The sequence below is a fragment of the Ptiloglossa arizonensis genome, chromosome 1 (assembly GCF_051014685.1).
Source record: "Ptiloglossa arizonensis isolate GNS036 chromosome 1, iyPtiAriz1_principal, whole genome shotgun sequence".
Taxonomy (NCBI): Eukaryota; Metazoa; Arthropoda; class Insecta; order Hymenoptera; family Colletidae; genus Ptiloglossa; species Ptiloglossa arizonensis.
The window spans coordinates 22,462,587-22,480,543 of NC_135048.1; the positions used below are offsets into that span (position 1 = coordinate 22,462,587).

Consider the following 17,957-nt stretch of genomic DNA (forward strand, 5'->3'; position numbering starts at 1 on the left):
GCGTGGGCCGTGATGTTTTACCCGCGGGCATTATTTGATCAGTCCTACGCGAGTCAATTAAAGGAACACACAAAAGTTTCGTCAACCTTGCGTTGTTACGGACTATAGAGCAAACGAGCCCACGTGAACGAACCTCGACGATTCACTTACCGAGACTACAACGCGTAATTCGTATCGATATTATTAACATAACCGACCGGCTAGAAACCGAGAGGAATTTATCGCGCACGAAATTAAACGCTCGAAGATTTAAACGACAATTCTAATCGACTCACGGTAGTGGAAATATCGTCCGGGTGACTCGATCGGGTTAACAACTTTAATCCACGTGGAATATATCGCGCGCAAAATGAAACGCAGGAAGATTTAAACGACAATTTTAATCGATTCCCAGTAGTGGAAATAAGGTCTGGGTGACTCGATCGGGTTAACAACTTTAATCGTTTAAAACGAAGAAGATTCGACAGAAGGGCAAACAAGAGGAACTAATTCTTTTTCAACGTAATTGGAAAGTTTCGAGCGTCCAATCGTTGGCATTGAAATTTATCCTCGAACCTCGTTAATTATACTAAACAGTAAGGATAAAATATACTTTCCTACATGAACAATTCAAAACATTTCACTTAAGTTATTTTCTATTCGAAAGCGTACGATCAAGCGCTGGCTGTTATTAACTCGGTCAATATTTTCTGGAGCAAAGTAATATTAACCGCGACTTAACGTAATAATAATGGTACACGGTGACTCGATGAAGAAAATATGATTCCAAGATCCGGGGACTTCGACGCGCGGGTAAGAAACGAGCCTGGGAACACTGTGGGCTTAAAAGTCATTTTCCCGGTGTAAACTAATTTGCGGATAAATCAAACAACCGTACCCGTGTAACTCCAAGTACAAGTTTAACTATTAACGATACTTATACGATACTCACCAATGATAACCCCAGAAACTTGATCAACATATGTTTAAAAAACCATCGGTATATTTTAAAAGAACTAACTCCCTGTATTATCACACTCGTAGTAAAATGACAAAATCTGTACCAGGACATTCAATGTTAAACGTTCTAAAAGTTACAAAAACGCAATATTACCCTCAAAATCTGTACCAGGACATTCGACGATAAACGTTCTAAAAGTTACAAAAACCCAATATTACTCTCAAAATCTGTACCAGGATATTCAACGTTAAACGTTTTAAATGTTACAAAAACGCAATATTACCCTCAAAATCTGTACCAGGACATTCGACGATAAACGTTCTAAAAGTTACAAAAACCCAATATTACCCTCAAAATCTGTACTAGGACATTCGACGATAAACGTTGTAAAAGTTACAAAAACGCAATATTACCCTCAAAATCTGTACCAGGACATTCGATGCTAAACGTTCTAAAAGTTACAAAAACCCAATATTACCCTCACATTGCGCTCCACGAGGATCCCCTGTCTTCGCGGCAGCCATATTGCGTAAATAATCGCACGCTGTAACATTCGAGAGACCGATTCCTCCGTACGCGTCTCGTCGAGATTCGCGCGATTATTCTCCTCCCGAATAAATACCAACCCCGGTTAAAGCGCGCCATAAATTCCGGTGTCTCTCTCTCTGTCTCCCCGGAGCTAATATCTAAAGTTCCCACCGTGTTCCTAAATATCGATTACGAAAGAATCGGTGATTATCCGAACGACGTGGAGAGTCCGTGGAGAATATTTCCAGAGCAATGGCGGCGCAATTTCGCGCGGACGAACGCAATCGTCGGTTTTGAGCAACCGTTTCCGCGCCAGCACACCGCCGTACGCTCGCTCGTTCGCTCGTTCGCTCGTTCGCTCGTTCGCTCGTTCGCTCGCTCGCGCGCGCTATATAGACCGTAGAATACGCCTCGTCATATAACGCGTTACACATTTTTCATACGTGCCCGACGATCGATCGGGCCGACACACGAACGTTAATAAATATTTATTGGCCATCGCGAGGCGAGTCGTGAATCGAACGGAGGAAAGAACGATACTAGACAACGAGGAGCGGTGGAGGGGGTTAGGTTACGGATTTAAAATGTTAATCGTTTACGCGGAATTGCGCCGGGTGAGCGAGCGAAAAATCCATCGGGGCAAAAAACCACCGAGAGGATTACTCATTGAACGTAGATACGTACGTAGGTACGTACGTGGCCACTGGTTGGCTAATTACGCGCTCGCTCCCGGAGGTAAACGATTATTAAAACGGCAGTAAAAGCGGTGCATTCTGCGTTTCAACGACGAGTAACCCGGCAAGTAAATCGGTGCGCTCCAACGGGACGATCGACGACGGTGAAAACGTTAATGCGCGGCGATTAATCCCGTATCGCAACGGTAAACATGGTTTACGAGCCACGAATAGATTTTGTTCTGTACGTCTAGCGCCGGTACCGGGATTCGTCGTTTTTGCACGGTACGTTTCAGATTTAATTACAACCGAGCTTCGTTCGGTGTTCGATGTTCGGGGCACGGTAGGCGGTAAATGTCAGAAGGCCTACTAAACCGAGAAACCGGCGAGAGAGACGATGAAAAAGACAGTCCTCGCGAAAAATACCTTCCCGTTCGAACTTCGTCGATAATCCTTCGACGAATGCTAAGAAGAACGAACGATCGCGAGAGGGGTGAACCGACACGCGTGAGAGCCGTATTTAAGGTTTTTTGTGGATCGTTAAGTGCCGCGCTACGCTCGCGTAGCATTAAGTACACAAATTCGAAGTCAATTTAATCAATACGGTTATACGCTCTACCCAAGTGCTGCTTAAAGTGTAATAGCTTGTTGAATAAGTTTTATCGTTCGATGAAACTTATCGAGCAATCTAGTACTATACTGTTCGATCAATTTTATCGAACGACAAAACTTATTGAACAATATAGTACGGTATATATGTTCGGTGAAACAAATTTTGAAATAATAATACAAAAATGTGAATTTAAATTTTCAATGGGAGCTGCACTTAACGTTAAAACTATCGAAGAGGTTTACCAAAGTTACTTAATTATTAACGACACTTTTGTTGGAAATACTCGATGACGATTATCAAAAAAGAAATATTAACATTAAAACTACCAAAAGGGTATTTTTACTCGTTTTGAATTTCTCTTTAAAGTCGCTCGATTATTAACGACGTTTTTGCTCGAAATACTCGATGACGATTATCAAAAACGAAATATAAACTTTTACTCGTTTTGAATTTCTCTTTAAAGTCGCTCGATTATTAACGACGTTTTTGCTCGAAATACTCGGTGACGATTATCAAAAAAGAAATATTAACGCTAAAACTACCAAAAGTGTACTTTTACTCGTTTTGAATTTCTCTTTAAAGTCGCTCGATTATTAACGTCACTTTGACACGCGATACGGGGTGACAATTTTTGAAAAATAATTATATCCGTGAATTAATTTATCTTTTCCTTCTGTACTTTCAAAGATACGTACCGAGTCAGGTAGAAAAAAAAGAACCCGGTCACAGTCGATACTTTTAGTATTAACTCGACGAAGAGCCTCGAAGGATGCAGCTGCATTTGCACACCGCTTGCACTATGCGTTCCGTTCGAGCGACGATGGAGGAAAAAATTGATCAACTCTCTAAAGCGTCTCTTCGTCGTTGTTGTCTTCGATGCTTTGTTACACCGCAAAACGTTTGTTTAACCGATGATTCTGGGTAAAGTGCGACCAACGACTGTGACCGGTATCGAAGATCGATCGATAGCCCGCGGTTGGGGAATTTCTGGGCAAAATCTGGGAAGTTTTAACGGTGTGCACTTTTCGATATTATTTCTTGCGTAAGTTTCGATAAGTGGCGGGCATTAGGCGCGAAACTGTGCTCCGTCCGGTGGTGATTATACTAAATGTTTCGATCGATTTGAGAAGTTACGGTGTTGCAATTCTAATACGTTTACAGGAAACGAAATTAATACACTTGGAAATTTTGTAACGATGAGAAATTTCGTTCTGGTACGTACTCGCGAGATAATCTCGACGAAGTTGTATCGTTCGGTTAATTGTCTATTAACGTTGGCGCGATCGAGCTTGGAAACAATTATAAAATAAGAACAGCCTCGAAATAAAAGGAACATCGTCCAGCGTTTGCAAATTTGTAAAACATAATGGAAATCGTTCGCACAAATGCATGAAATAATCGCCGATATAATTAACAAGAGTGCAGGAAAGTTCAAGGAGAGGTCGGGTGAGATGAAATTAGTCGTAAAAGCGATGCGATCTATTACCGTGTGCAATTATAAGCCAAGTATAAAGAAAAACGAATATATCTCTAATGGGATAGAATGTAAATAATCGAAACTGAGAGACAATTCAGTTATTTACCCTCTTCGAAATTATGGAACGAGGTCAAAATTGAAACGAAAGTCTTCTAACATCATCGATTCGTCGGGTATAAAATTTCAGAGTAGACATTGAAGAGGTGCTCGACAGAAATTGAATAAAAAGAATCGATTCTCGATCCCTCCAAAGGCATGAACATACCTTAATACCATACTCAACAAACTCTCACAAAGAATGAAAAAACGCATAAACGAAATCGAACCTCGGTGATTCGATTGGTACCGAAATCTATCGAACGAATTAAAAAAATTAATCTATCGAATTATTAACGATAGTAGACCATCGATATGGAATAGAAGAACTATTCGCTGCGTCGTGTCGCAAGAGTCGATACGAGTGTAATAAACGATGCACGCGTGTCCAGCTCGCGGGTACAACTTCGATCTGGAAACGAAAAAAGGGAAAAAAAGGAGAAAAGAAAAAATAATTAACCCAGACCATAAATCATCGTGTTTCCATGTTTCGCAACCGACGTAAAATTTTCCTCCACCTCGGGGGCACCGTCGCTCCATTTCCCCCCCACGGCCACGGGGCTTTCCGCTTCGCGTTTCAACCGAGAATACTGAAAGAGAAGCCCAGGGTTCGGGCCCCGTGCTCGCGAGCGCGTCTGACCCAGATTTTTCTTTCTGCCCGCTCGGCTAGATTGCCGATAATGATTAAATCGCCTCGCTAGTTTCGTGGAACGGTCAGCAGCCACAAAGACAGCCTATCCTTTGCAACCAGCTCTCTCTCTCTCTCTCTCTCCCCCTGTATCTACTTTTTTCTCTCTCTCTACAACCATTTCTCCATCTCTGTCTCTCATTTTCTCTCTCCATCTGTCTTTCTTCTTCTCCACTCTGTATCTATTTCTCTCCATCTCTCTTTCTCCATTTCTGTCTCTTATTTTCTCTCTCCATCTGTCTTTCTTCTTCTCAACTCTGTATCTATTTCTCTCTGCCTCTCATTTTCTCTCTCCATCTGTCTCTCTTCTTCTCCACTCTGTATCTATTTCTCTCTGTCTCTCTTCTTCTCCACTCTGTATCTATTTCTCTCCATCTCTCTTTCTCCCTCTCTGTCTCTCTTCTTCTCCACTCTGTATCTATTTCTCTCCATCTCTCTTCCTCCCTCTCAGTCTCTCTTCTTCTCCACTCTGCATCCATTTCTCTCCATCTCTCTTCCTCCCTCTCAGTCTCTCATTTTCTCTCTCCATCGTCTCTCTTTCTCCCCATCCATATCTCTCTCCATCTCTCCCCCTCTGTTTCTCTCTCCATCGATTTTTCCCTCCGTCTCCGTTGTTCCCCGTTTCTCCTCTGTCTGGCGTTCCTCTCCCTCTGTTTCTCCGCTTGTGTAGACGCGGCGGTACCTTAACGATTGTTGCACAGAGGCGTGTAAGCGGTTACACGGTGCACGGGCCGGTAGTGTTGGTGTCGGAAAGATCACGCAGCCTTCGTAATCCCGCGCTCGGTCGCGGGCGAACGCCTAACGATCGTATCGCGATCGCGTACACGAAAGAAATGTTACGCCGCGGAGGAAGAATTTCGCCCGTTAATGGAACGCGAGGGTACCCGCGGTTTATTGATTAATGGGATGGCAGCCGCGCGTACGAGATGGAAATGCCGATAGATCGTAAACCCGCGTGGAATTCAATATTCGATTTTATTACGCGTGTTCGGGCTGGCGGACACCGGGCTCGCAGCTCACGGATTTATCGCGCGGCGCGCTATAATAAATTAACGCGAAATCGCGGATTAATCGCGAGGATTACGGTATCGCGAGAACGTCCGTCTTTATCGGGGCGCTGGTTTTTTAACGTTACAGATATTTAACCGGCGGTGTTGCGGGTTGCTCGATCGCGAAACCTCGTGCCGCCGACGCGAGTTTATCTCGCGCTCGTGATTACCGATTCGTACACGTCCACCGCGTGCCGTTGTCCTTCGAAAAATTGAGGATTATGACGCGACCGTACCACCGATCGGGTTTATTAAATATTAGAACGACGAATTATCGATCGTGCAATAATTTGCATCAATTTAACTTCGTACTCGATAACTTTGTACGGAATGGAAAGCGTCGGATATGGAAAATGTTTAACGGTATTGTATTTTGAATTATTTCTCGCGGTTGTACGTGGTGACAAAAGTGCACTGTTGTAAAGAGAGAAAGAGAGTATCGATCTGGTTTTGAGGTAATAATCTTGTATTAAATACAGGGGAAAATTAGACTTACAAATTTTATATTTTGGGTTACTATTTATGGTCGAAATATTAATAGATATTCGGAGAGAGGAAATAATGAAGAATACATTCGAATCGTTCGAGGCAATAATTTTATATTAAGTGTAGAAGAAGAGTTGCGAGTAACGTTTAGTGATATTCTATTTTAGATTATTTTTTATGGTAAAAAGTAATAATGAAATATACTAGTGTACGAAAGAAAGGCTAATAAGTACATTCGAATCGTAATGCGTAGAAAATAATAGTTTTCTTATTTTTATTTTCTTTATGGTAAGAAATAATAATGAAACGCACTAGTTGTCAAAAGGACTAACGAGTACACTCGAATCGTAATGCGTAGAAAATAATAGTTTTCTTATTTTTATTTTTTTTTATGGAAAAAGAATAATAATGAAACATACCAGGCTAACAAGTACACTCGAAACGTAACGCGAAGAAAATAATACTTGTTCTCTTATTTTTAGTGTTTCTTGGTTTTAATATTGTAAATTGATTTCGGTCGCGCTACAGCAGTGTTCTTCGACATCGATTTCCCGACACTAACCTAAACTGGGCGTAGAAACATGATTTTAGAATTCTTCGACGACAATGCCGCAAGTTATACCGGGGACAGGAGACATTTTTGCAACCGTAGGGATACTTGCACCAGATATCGCGCACCCAGGTTTTGCAATTGGACAATTATCCATAACCGGGCAGATATCCATAAGTGGCACCTTACCCCGTGTCGCGCGTGGACAATGATTCGTATTTCGGTCGCGAGAGAGAGGAAAATACGAGATCGAGGACAACCTCGTTGATTTACTCGCGTGGACAACGTATCGGGGAAAATCTCGTTTAATTTTACGGGAAAACTTTACAAATCTACAAAAAGTATATCAAACCGGTATTAAAATTCGTATAGCCTCTAATTAAATCGACTGCGAATCTCACTCGAAACGGAAATTGAATATTTACACAATTTTTTTTCGTACACAACGAATTACGTAAATTCTCAATGACGAATTATTTCGATCGGGATAAAAGTGTTTGAAAAATAACGAAGAAATTGAATTGCAATTTTGTTGGTGTCTCTGACATCGTTCTCCTTTAAACAGATCGAATTGTGGTAAAATCTATTAAAAAAATTGAATATTTCCGGGGCAACGTCTGTAATCGCAGGTACTCGATGTATTCTTGTACCGATTGCGGGTAATTGGTTAAACTCAGTTCGAATAATTAACATCGTTGATTGACACGTCGTGGAAAACGTGAAACATGTTACGATCGATTTTCAACGATCGTGTCGAGTGTATTATAGTAACGACTCGCTCGTCGAAGTCGAGAGAAAAGTCGATTCGTCCCAGTTATATTTATAGAAATGTTCGAGGTATGGTAAAAAATTGGGACATTTTTTCGTTTCTTATTATTTTAAGACATAAAGCTAGATGCTCGCTAAAAACGAACGTATCTCCTGCAGCTTGTTTTTTTTTCTTCGTAGTTAATTGAAATTTTTTTACACCGAGGCGAGGCAACATGGCCGCGAGGCTTGCCGCTCGAGTTCTTTGATGCTACAGGCTTCTCTTCTTTTCTTCGATTCTTAAGCGGATTTCTAGCAAACTAAATACCAGGCCTTCAACCGGCGATGTCTTTTGACGCTTTGAAACTACTGTAGCTTAATATTTAACCAAGTCCTGGATGCGGTCGGTCACTGGGTCACGGTCGATTACCGGTACGTTTCCTTAATTGACTTAAATTAACTCGGAGTAAAAAAGTAATCGAGTCTGGTTCGCGATACAATATACGTGGTCACCGTCGATTGAAAAATACAACTTAAAATGTTGCAAATCTCGCGTATCCTGCGATACGTTTTAGTTTATCGTTGAAAACCGAGAGTGGCCTCGTTTCGATCGCAAAAATGAAATACCTCAAAATCCCTATGCGAACAGACTATATATATATATATATATAATTCATGAACTAACCGTTTTCAACAATTTACATATAGAATTTATTTGAATTATATGTTGCACGAACACGATCTAGAAATTGCTCGGAATACTAATAGGTGATCAAGATGACATTAACATAAGCTGCTAATCTGTAGTCGACTACATTATCCAGATACATTTGATTTAAATATATTCAATTTCGTATTCTCTTTTCCATAATGGAAAAAAAAACGCAAACATTTTATCGCGGAGACACCAATAAAAAGCAGACGCTTACGTGAAAAGTAATACGGAAAATTCTTTCCCGATTGGACAAATTGCATCACAGTTGCGTCGATTGCAATTTTATTACGCTCGTACTAATTGGAAAGGTAACGATTGATTAATTGGTGTCTCTCGAATCCAAATGTTTGCCACTCGGTGTAGAAAATATGCGAAGGCTTCTATTTATTCCAACAATACTTCACTTTCGACTGCCTTATATCAACTTTCCGCAACTCGCTTAAAATATTACAAATTTCACAATTTCACACCAGAAAGATTCCACTCCCTACCACATTTCCCTCAACGATACAAAAACGTACCTTACAAAATCGATCCGATGGAATACTTCCCAAACGAAATCCCCAATCAACTATTTCGTCTATCTACACCCAAAAGAGAACGCCTCCGGATACACTTTAAAACCAATAAAAATTTCAACAAATTACCTCCACCGGTGATCACGATTTCCCAGCACACGGACAGACCAACCGACCACCACCGTCTCTCGATTATCGAAACGCAATCTCGCGTGAGCGAGAGTCTCTTCGAGTGCATTCTTTGCAGTTGCGTACAGTATATCCATATCCCGCCCACGTTACTCTCATCGAAGACCACCGAGCATTCGAGAGACCATGCAACAACCATCGACGATTGGGCTTCGCGCGAGCTATTAATCCCCGTTAAATTGATCTATGACCTACGTGCATTCCATTTAATCGTGCACAATAACCGCAGATAATCAGCGCCCGGTCGGGCCACGCATTCGCGGAATTAATCCGTAGAACTCGACCGTGGCGCTGATCCCCGATCCGTGAGCTGTGTATTGTACCCAGCCGCGTCATATTAAATACGAATCACGAATTTCTCGCGGAAGCGTACGGGCCTAGATCCTTAACAGCGAGAACACGCCGGTAGTTCGGTGGCTGTGTGCCAAGCCTTCGACGACGATCGAAGCCAGCTGGTTGGGGCAACCGCGATCCAGGCACGGTTGGTTCTCGGTGCCCTGGCTTGCTCATGACAGCTCCGGGCGATGTAGGCGTGCGGATAGTTTTCGTCTCTGTTCCACCGTTCGCCGTTGCAATCGCGAAGATTGCGCAACAGACCGGCCGCTGGAGAACCAGCGACGGTGACGACGAGGACTACGGCTACGACGAGCGACTAAGACGACGACGAGCGACATCGACGGCGTCGTTGCTCGCGCGTTTCGTTCCGTTCCGTTTCTGTCGGTCTGGCCACTCGTAAATAGGCTAAAAGGCATACCCGACTGGTATGCAAGTACCTGACACCGAGGCCACGTTCAGTTGCAATAAACTCGATGCTCTCTTTCCCTTTCCCCGCCTTACGCTCACTCTCGCGTTCTACCCACCCCCGACTGCCGCGCGATCTCGCCCGAGCACGAGGGTATTCTATAGTTTGGATCGGGGCCGAGTGTTCGTCGAGGTTCGTTTGTAGTTGAGTCTTTCAAGTTTTCGGGGATTCGAGTGGTCGATGAATGTGTAATTCGTATACTAGAATAGTATTCGGATACTATTGGGACAGTCGAGTGGTTCGAATATTGTTGGGACGTGTGGGTGTTCGAATATTGTTTGGGTGTTTGAGAGTTCGAATATTACTCGGGTATTTGAGAGTTCGAATATTACTCGGGTATTTGAGAGTTCGAATATTATTTGGGTATTTGAGAGTTCGAATACTAGGAGGATAGTCGAGTGTTCGAATATTGTTGGGACGCGTGGGTGTTCGAATATTGTTTGGGTATTTGAGAGTTCGAATATTATTTGGGTATTTGAGAGTTCGAATATTACTCGGGTATTTGAGAGTTCGAATATTATTTGGGTATTTGAGAGTTCGAATAGTAGGAGAATAGTCGAGTGATCGAATATTGTTGGGACGCGTGGGTGTTCGAATATTGTTTGGGTATTTGAGAGTTCGAATATTATTTGGGTATTTGAGAGTTCGAATATTACTCGGGTATTTGAGAGTTCGAATATTATTTGGGTATTTGAGAGTTCGAATACTAGGAGGATAGTCAAGTGTTCGAATATTGTTGGGACGCGTGGGTGTTCGAATATTGTTTGGGTATTTGAGAGTTCGAATATTATTTGGGTATTTGAGAATTCGAATACTAAGAGGATAGTCGAGTGTTCGAATATTGTTGGGACGCGTGGGTGTTCGAATATTGTTTGGGTATTTGAGAGTTCGAATATTATTTGGGTGTTTGAGAGTTCGAATATTATTTGGGTATTTGAGAGTTCGAATACTAAGAGGATAGTCGAGTGTTCGAATATTGTTGAGACGCGTGGGTGTTCGAATATTGTTTGGGTATTTGAGAGTTCGAATACTAGTAGAATTGTTGGGTGTTCGAATACTATTGGAATATTCGAGTGTTCGAATTCTGTTGCAATACTCGTGCATTCGAATACTTTTGAGATATTCCAGTGTTCGAATACTATTGGAATATTCGAGTGTTCGAATGCTGTCGCAATACTCGTGCATTCGAGTACTCTTGAAATATTCCAATGTTCGAATACTATTGGAATATTCGAGTGTTCGAATTCTATTGCAATACTCGTGCATTCAAATATTCTGGAAATATTCGAGTGTTCGAATAGTTTTGAAATCTTCCAGTGTTCGAATATTATTGGAATATTCCAGTGTTCGAATACTAATGAAATATTCAAGTGTTCGAATACAGTTGGAGCATTTGAGCATTCGAATTCTATTCGAATAGTATTAGAAAACTCTAGCATTCGAATGCTACTTGAATAGGATTAGGATACTTGAGCGTTAGAATACTATTTGAATATTTTCGAGAAAATAAGATATCATTACTGTTATACATAAAGTGTTTATCGATGCCTTCCTATAAGCATAAAATGTACATCGATACAGTTTTACACAGTTTTTGATTGATTCGAACGTCATCCTTACCGCTGACTACGGTACATCGAACCCCATAGTGGTAATCTCGGAACAACATAAGTCGCAATTAAAGAAGCATCCCCAGGTTTATCGTGGACACATTTTCCAGTTATCCTTACTGCCTGTACACCATAGACGAACTAAAAGCACAAGCGAGCGAGGTATGTACCTGACACTGAGGCCGCATTCTACTCCGCTTCCCACTCGCTCGTACATTTTGCCCCATAACACGGTTTCACGAGTGATTTAATTGAAGCCGCTAGCATTGCAAGGGATCTCACATATTGGCCGATCTAGACTGCGCAAGTGGAATATAATTGGGCCGAGGTCTGCAAACGGTAACTTGTCGCCAATGGACCTTCGGTCGCGTTTAGAAAGCCAAAACTCATTTGGAGAGTCGATAATTAAGACGAGGTTTTTTTTTTCTCGATCGATGATTATAAACTGGTCCCAGAATATCACTAGTCGACGATAGATATTTTCATTCAAAGAGTAACTCTTCGATTAAAATCTCTCAGTCGTTCAACTTCGTCTTGTTTCGAGTCCCAAATTTTGACTCGTGTTTTCCATACACATCTTGTACATTGTAATGCACAAGTGTACATTATATTTGCCAATAATTCGAAATGGAAGCGTTCGAATACTTTCGCGAGCAACCTCCACTATGATTTTAAATCTAGATCGACCACTGTATCGTTCACTCGACTTGTAAGATTGTTAAAAGTTTACAGAGTCGATTACTAAGACGAGGATTTTTTCTCTCGATCGATGATTATAAACTGGTCCTAGAATATCACCAATCGACGACAGATATTTCCATTCAAAGAGTAACTCTTTAATCAGAATCTCCCAGTCGTTCAACTTCGTTTCGTTTCGAGTTCAGATTTCGACTCGTGTTTCCCGTACAAAGTGTACATTTGCCAACAATTCGAGATGGAAGCGTTCGAATACTTTCGCGAGCAACCGCCGCTTCGATTTTAAATCTAGATCGACCACTGTATCGCTACGCGAATCAGTTACCCGACTCAGTTGTAGGACTGTTAAAAGTTTACCTCAAATATTTCATTTTGCGTAATAGCATCCATTACACGGCTGTAATTCGTTTCAATTTGAGCGAGGCGATCGGACGAATCTCCCCGATGAAAAAGTGAACAGTTATTTCACTGAACAAGCGAATCGTACCGATCGCCACGATTTCTTTCCCTGTTACCGTCCACGAAGCGAGTAAATACGAAATGACGAAACAACGCGAGTTTCGTCAGGCGTCCTGTGATCGATCGGCACCGGCGGCGCTGGACAAAGAAAAATGCATTACTGTGGGAACAATTCACCGAACGAGCAACCGTTACCCTACATAGGAACATAGCTTGCATTGTGTGTAATTCGTTTACGCGAGTTTACCTCACAGACCCATTTATTATTTTTTATTTTATCAGAGCGCCGGAGCTCGATTCACCGATCGCATCAACGAGCTTCGAGAAACCCGTCGATAGGTTTGATTAATTGATCTTCGAGATTCATATTATAGGACATCAAATATCGTACAACTTTAAATTACACTTTTTCTTTATATATTTTACAGTTTTGAAGATATTCCAGTTTATACGAAAGCTCGTAATTTCTTACGAAGGTGTTTTTATCCTCTGGAACAGTTCATTGTCGAAAGAGAAAATAATGTTGTTAGCATCACTTGGACTAGATTTCTGGAAAATTTTGAATTTTTTAAAATTTAAAAATGGAGAACTTCTCTTGTTCGTTGCGTCCATTCATAGTGACGAACGATTATAAGGAACGAAGGAGTGATTAGTGGTAAAAGCGAAGTATTTAAACGTAGTTACTCTTTGTATAAATTCAACCTGCAATGATTGAAATTTAACAATAACCAGTACGTTGCAATTAGAATAATGTGGCTGTGGGATTCGTTAGAATGAAATTGTAAAAACCTTTCGTGTCTCGAAATGTGAGACCTTCGAAACTTAAGTTTGTCGTTGTGCTGTTTCAAAGTTTCGTTATTAAGTAGAAAAAGAGACTAGAATTTTCAACGTTGACGCGAAGGAAATAAATAAGCTGAACAGTGCTCCAGATACGAGTGTGCGCATTATGCCATTGTTCTCGTGCGTTCCGGAGTGGCATAAATTTCTAAACCAAGCAACCATGTACAATCACATTACATAAGATTTTTACCATTTTTATTTCTCTATTATTTATTACGCATTACCGGTCACTTTTGCATTATTAACTCTTAGTTTGTCGCGCGACATTGAATCGCACAATTACTCGCCCGATGTAATCTCTACGTCAATTAAATATATTTATATCAGTATCGAAGCTAGTTTCAAAAAATGCATTTTTCTCTTTCGAAACACGCAATTACATAAATCTATCGAAACACACCTTCGTGGGTGATTAAAGGATAAATATAGACGAAATGATTCTTCATTCGATACCGTACTATTATTTTATACTAATTTCGTTGGGTTTGTTTCATCGTATTGGATTGTTCGGAAAGTAATTTCGTTTTTCAAAATGGAGAATATATAGTTTAATAAAATGTTTAAACGCTCAAAAAAAATCGTGTTTCATTTTCAAAATAAAACGAAGTGACTTTCCGAACAACTTAATAAATGTTACTAGTGAATCGTGAGATGTGAAATCGAAGAGTGTGATTCTCGGGTCGCGATTAAGGAAGTTCGCGAATCATTAGCGCGGATGATTTATTTTCGAGCAAACGTTTTTGTCACAATTCGTCGAAACAGACGTGGAAAAACTTCCGGTGGAAACGCGAAGGAAAAAAGCATGATATGGAAGAATAAACGAAGGTCGTGTGGCGGTACTCGCGATGCAAAGTTGGCGCTGGATACATATTCCCGCGAAATTATTGCGATAATAAGCACAGCGATTTCCTCGTTGCGGCAAAAAGTACAATTGGAAAAAGTTCGTTTCCTCGTCGAGTGGAACGAAGGTCGCGAGTAAAACGTCAGAGTACGAAAATAAACGAAAATGTCGGAAATCTACAAGGTAAATTATAACGAGTTGCGAATATGTAAAAACATTGACGCGTCACTGTTATTAACGGTTCTGTGAATCAGCGCTGAATCTGTTCACCCGCTACATCGACATTGTGTACATCCTTTGGATCGGAGACGAGCGAAATTGTTACGTAGATGAAAATTTCGAACAACGAATAGAAGAGCAACGATACATTTAACGATTCCTCATTCGTCGAATAAAAATTAGAATTTAAATTATCGAAGAAGATAAATTCTTCGAAGAATTTTCGTGCCCGGTCATCGAATTCGAACTGGGTCAAGTAGTTCAATATTTATACGAAAAATAAAATAAAACTTCCGAAAATTATTATAACCGGTTGGCAGAGTCGATGACTCGATGTTGTGTTGTTCTTACTGTTGCAAAAGGCACGACAACCTACTGTAACGAATACTTTTATTTAAACAGCGAAGTGTTATCTGTCGACAATATTCGTTGTAGGTAGTTCGAGTTGTCTTCCATCTGTTATATAAATAGTGTACTGTCTGGAAACTTACGTAACTTTTGTCAGTGGTACATTTATTGTATTCGTATACAATTTTCTCTTATAATAACAACAAATGTACGTAACATTTCGTAGACCTTTGCACTCATCGAGGCGGCCATCTTTTTTCGGGACAATTAAACGTAACGTTAACGTGTTTTGAATACAAATTACTTGTAATATGTGTTTCGACGTAATTTTAGTATCAGCGTTCCGTCGTATTTCATTTTTAACGAACTAGTTTGACCAGAGCGGAGGTCCAAATTCGGTGATGTTTACTTACAAAGTTGGTCGGTCAAATTGAAACGACTGCAATAATGTTTTCAATTAACCCGTGCCACCAACTTCTCGATGGGGGGTACTACAATATGGTCGACACAGTAGCTTAATTCACATTAGCCTCGCATTTTATTTCTCTTACATTTCTCCTTCATTCTTTCCAATACCTTTAATTTATGTAACAGCGCGTACCTCTGTCAAAGAAAAGTTCACAACGTCTCTCCTCAAAAACGAATAACTCGATAGGTGTATAAATAAGATCAATTGTCGATCCTAATAGAGCTACTCTTCTTTACGTTCCGAGAAGTATTTTCAAAGTAAACATAATTATGTAACTCACGAATATAAAGTCAAAATTACACACTTCGTTGAATTTCTATTCGCACAATTATATTTATGTTAAACGAAAAGAACACAAAACCTACGAATAACTTGTAAATATAAAATCAAGATTACACACGTGAATTGATCCACGTGTCATCACTTCGTTGATTTTTTATTCACACAATTCTATTTACGTTAAACAAAAAGAACACAAAACCTACGAATAACTCGTAAATATAAAATTACGATTACACACGTGAGTTAATCCACGTGCTATCTATTAGTTAATTTTTTCATTACACAATTTTCTATTTACTATTTACTTTAACTTACTTCAATTTTCCATTTTCGATTTACTTTAACAAGGAGAACACAAAACCCACGAATCACTTGTAAATATAAAATCAAGATTACACGCGTGAATTAATCCACGTGCCATGATTTAGTTAATTTTTTCTTTAGACAATTTTCTATTTACTATTTACTTTAACTTACTTCAATTTTCCATTTTCTATTTACTTTAACAAAGAGAACACAAAACCTACGAATAACTCGCAAATATAAAATCACGATTACACACGTGAATTAATCCTCGTGCCATCATTTACTTAATTTTCTATTTACACAATTCCATTTATGTTAAACCAAGAGAACACAACACCCCACGTATAACTCGCAAATATAAAATCACGATTACACACGTGAATTAATCCTCGTGCCATCATTTACTTAATTTTCTATTTACACAATTCCATTTATGTTAAACAAAGAGAACACAACACCCCACGTATAACTCGCAAATACAAAATCAAGATTACACACGTGGATGAAATCACGTGCCATCGCTTACTTGATCCTCTATTTATACAATTCTATTTACGTTAAACGAAGAGAACACAACACCCCACGAATAACTCTCAAATACAAAATCAAGATTACACACGTGGACGAATCCACGTGGCATCGCTCAGTTACTTTTCAATTTACACAATTCCGTCAACGTTAAAGCGAACCGGACACAGAACGCACATCGTCGAAACGTGAATAAAACACCTCGATAATCTGATCTACCGCAGAGTAATAAACGCGATCGTCGAAACGAATGAAAGAAAAACGCCACAATAAGAGAATTCTACGTACCGTTTAATTTACGTTCCCCGGTATCGATGGAAAAAAATCCTCCCGCGAAATGTGTACCGAGATTGGTGCTCGAGTTTGCCTAGGTAGAATACCGAACGTTTAAAAATCCGTGACGCGTTGGAACGTGGCCGATCGTTAGGTTAAAGACAATTACGCCGCGCGGAAACGCAAATTGGCCGGTGGAAAAAGGAACGTTAGCACCTGCGCGTTGGTAATTCGCTCTCAATTAGATTATTAGAGGTCAAACGGACCGGTTGCGACGCGTCGAAGCATTCGTGGACTGGAGCTCGCACCGTGGCCCATTCATTACGCTAATAATCATGATTAACCATTATCTCATCGGGCCCAATCGGCTGTAGGTTCGCGTTGCCGCGTTACTTTCTCCTCCTCGGTACCGTGGTTCGACTCCGGGCAGTCCGATTCTGTCAGCTTTCCACGTGAGAATATAGCGGCGATAGCATCGTCCGACCATAAATATTATTACGCTCGGCGCTATTTACACGTTACGGCCGCGTCCATTTTCCACCGCGCGCCGTGCCTTTTAATGATATTTACTACTGGCCGGGGTATGGAAACGCACGGCCCGGAATAATTAACGCGCCGTGCGCGATTTCTTTGACGTGATCGCGTGGTTCGCGGCTTGTCCTGAGGATAACGCAATCGAAAGTACCCGCGCGCCTAGGCCCGATTCTCATTGCGCATGGTAATCGTATGTAGAAAAGGATGCAGAAACGAAGCTGTCCGTTTAGAACGCACAAGTTCCGAATAGATAGTCGCGCGCGATACCGCGGAACGATGATATTTACCAACGACGAACACCGAACAACGTCGAAACCGGGAAATTTATCGTGGGAGATGATAACTTCTTTCTTACCGATCACCGTGCCCGAGCATACTTGGCCACCGAGCACGAACCATGTTCCCGAGAGAGGTCCGGAATCTCCCCTTTACCGGGTCGATGGTTTTTCGCGTAACAGTGTTCCCGCGAACACCGATGGA

The 17,957-nt window shown here is 40.9% G+C and overlaps 2 protein-coding genes across 2 annotated transcripts in view; one reads left to right on the forward strand and one right to left on the reverse strand.

The window, feature by feature from the left end:
- Positions 1 to 17,957, reverse strand: part of LOC143147317 (uncharacterized) — a 43,884-nt gene that overhangs the window by 12,629 nt on the left and 13,298 nt on the right. The gene's annotated exons all lie outside the window — the stretch shown is intronic.
- Positions 1 to 17,957, forward strand: part of LOC143151594 (uncharacterized) — a 188,655-nt gene that overhangs the window by 572 nt on the left and 170,126 nt on the right. The gene's annotated exons all lie outside the window — the stretch shown is intronic.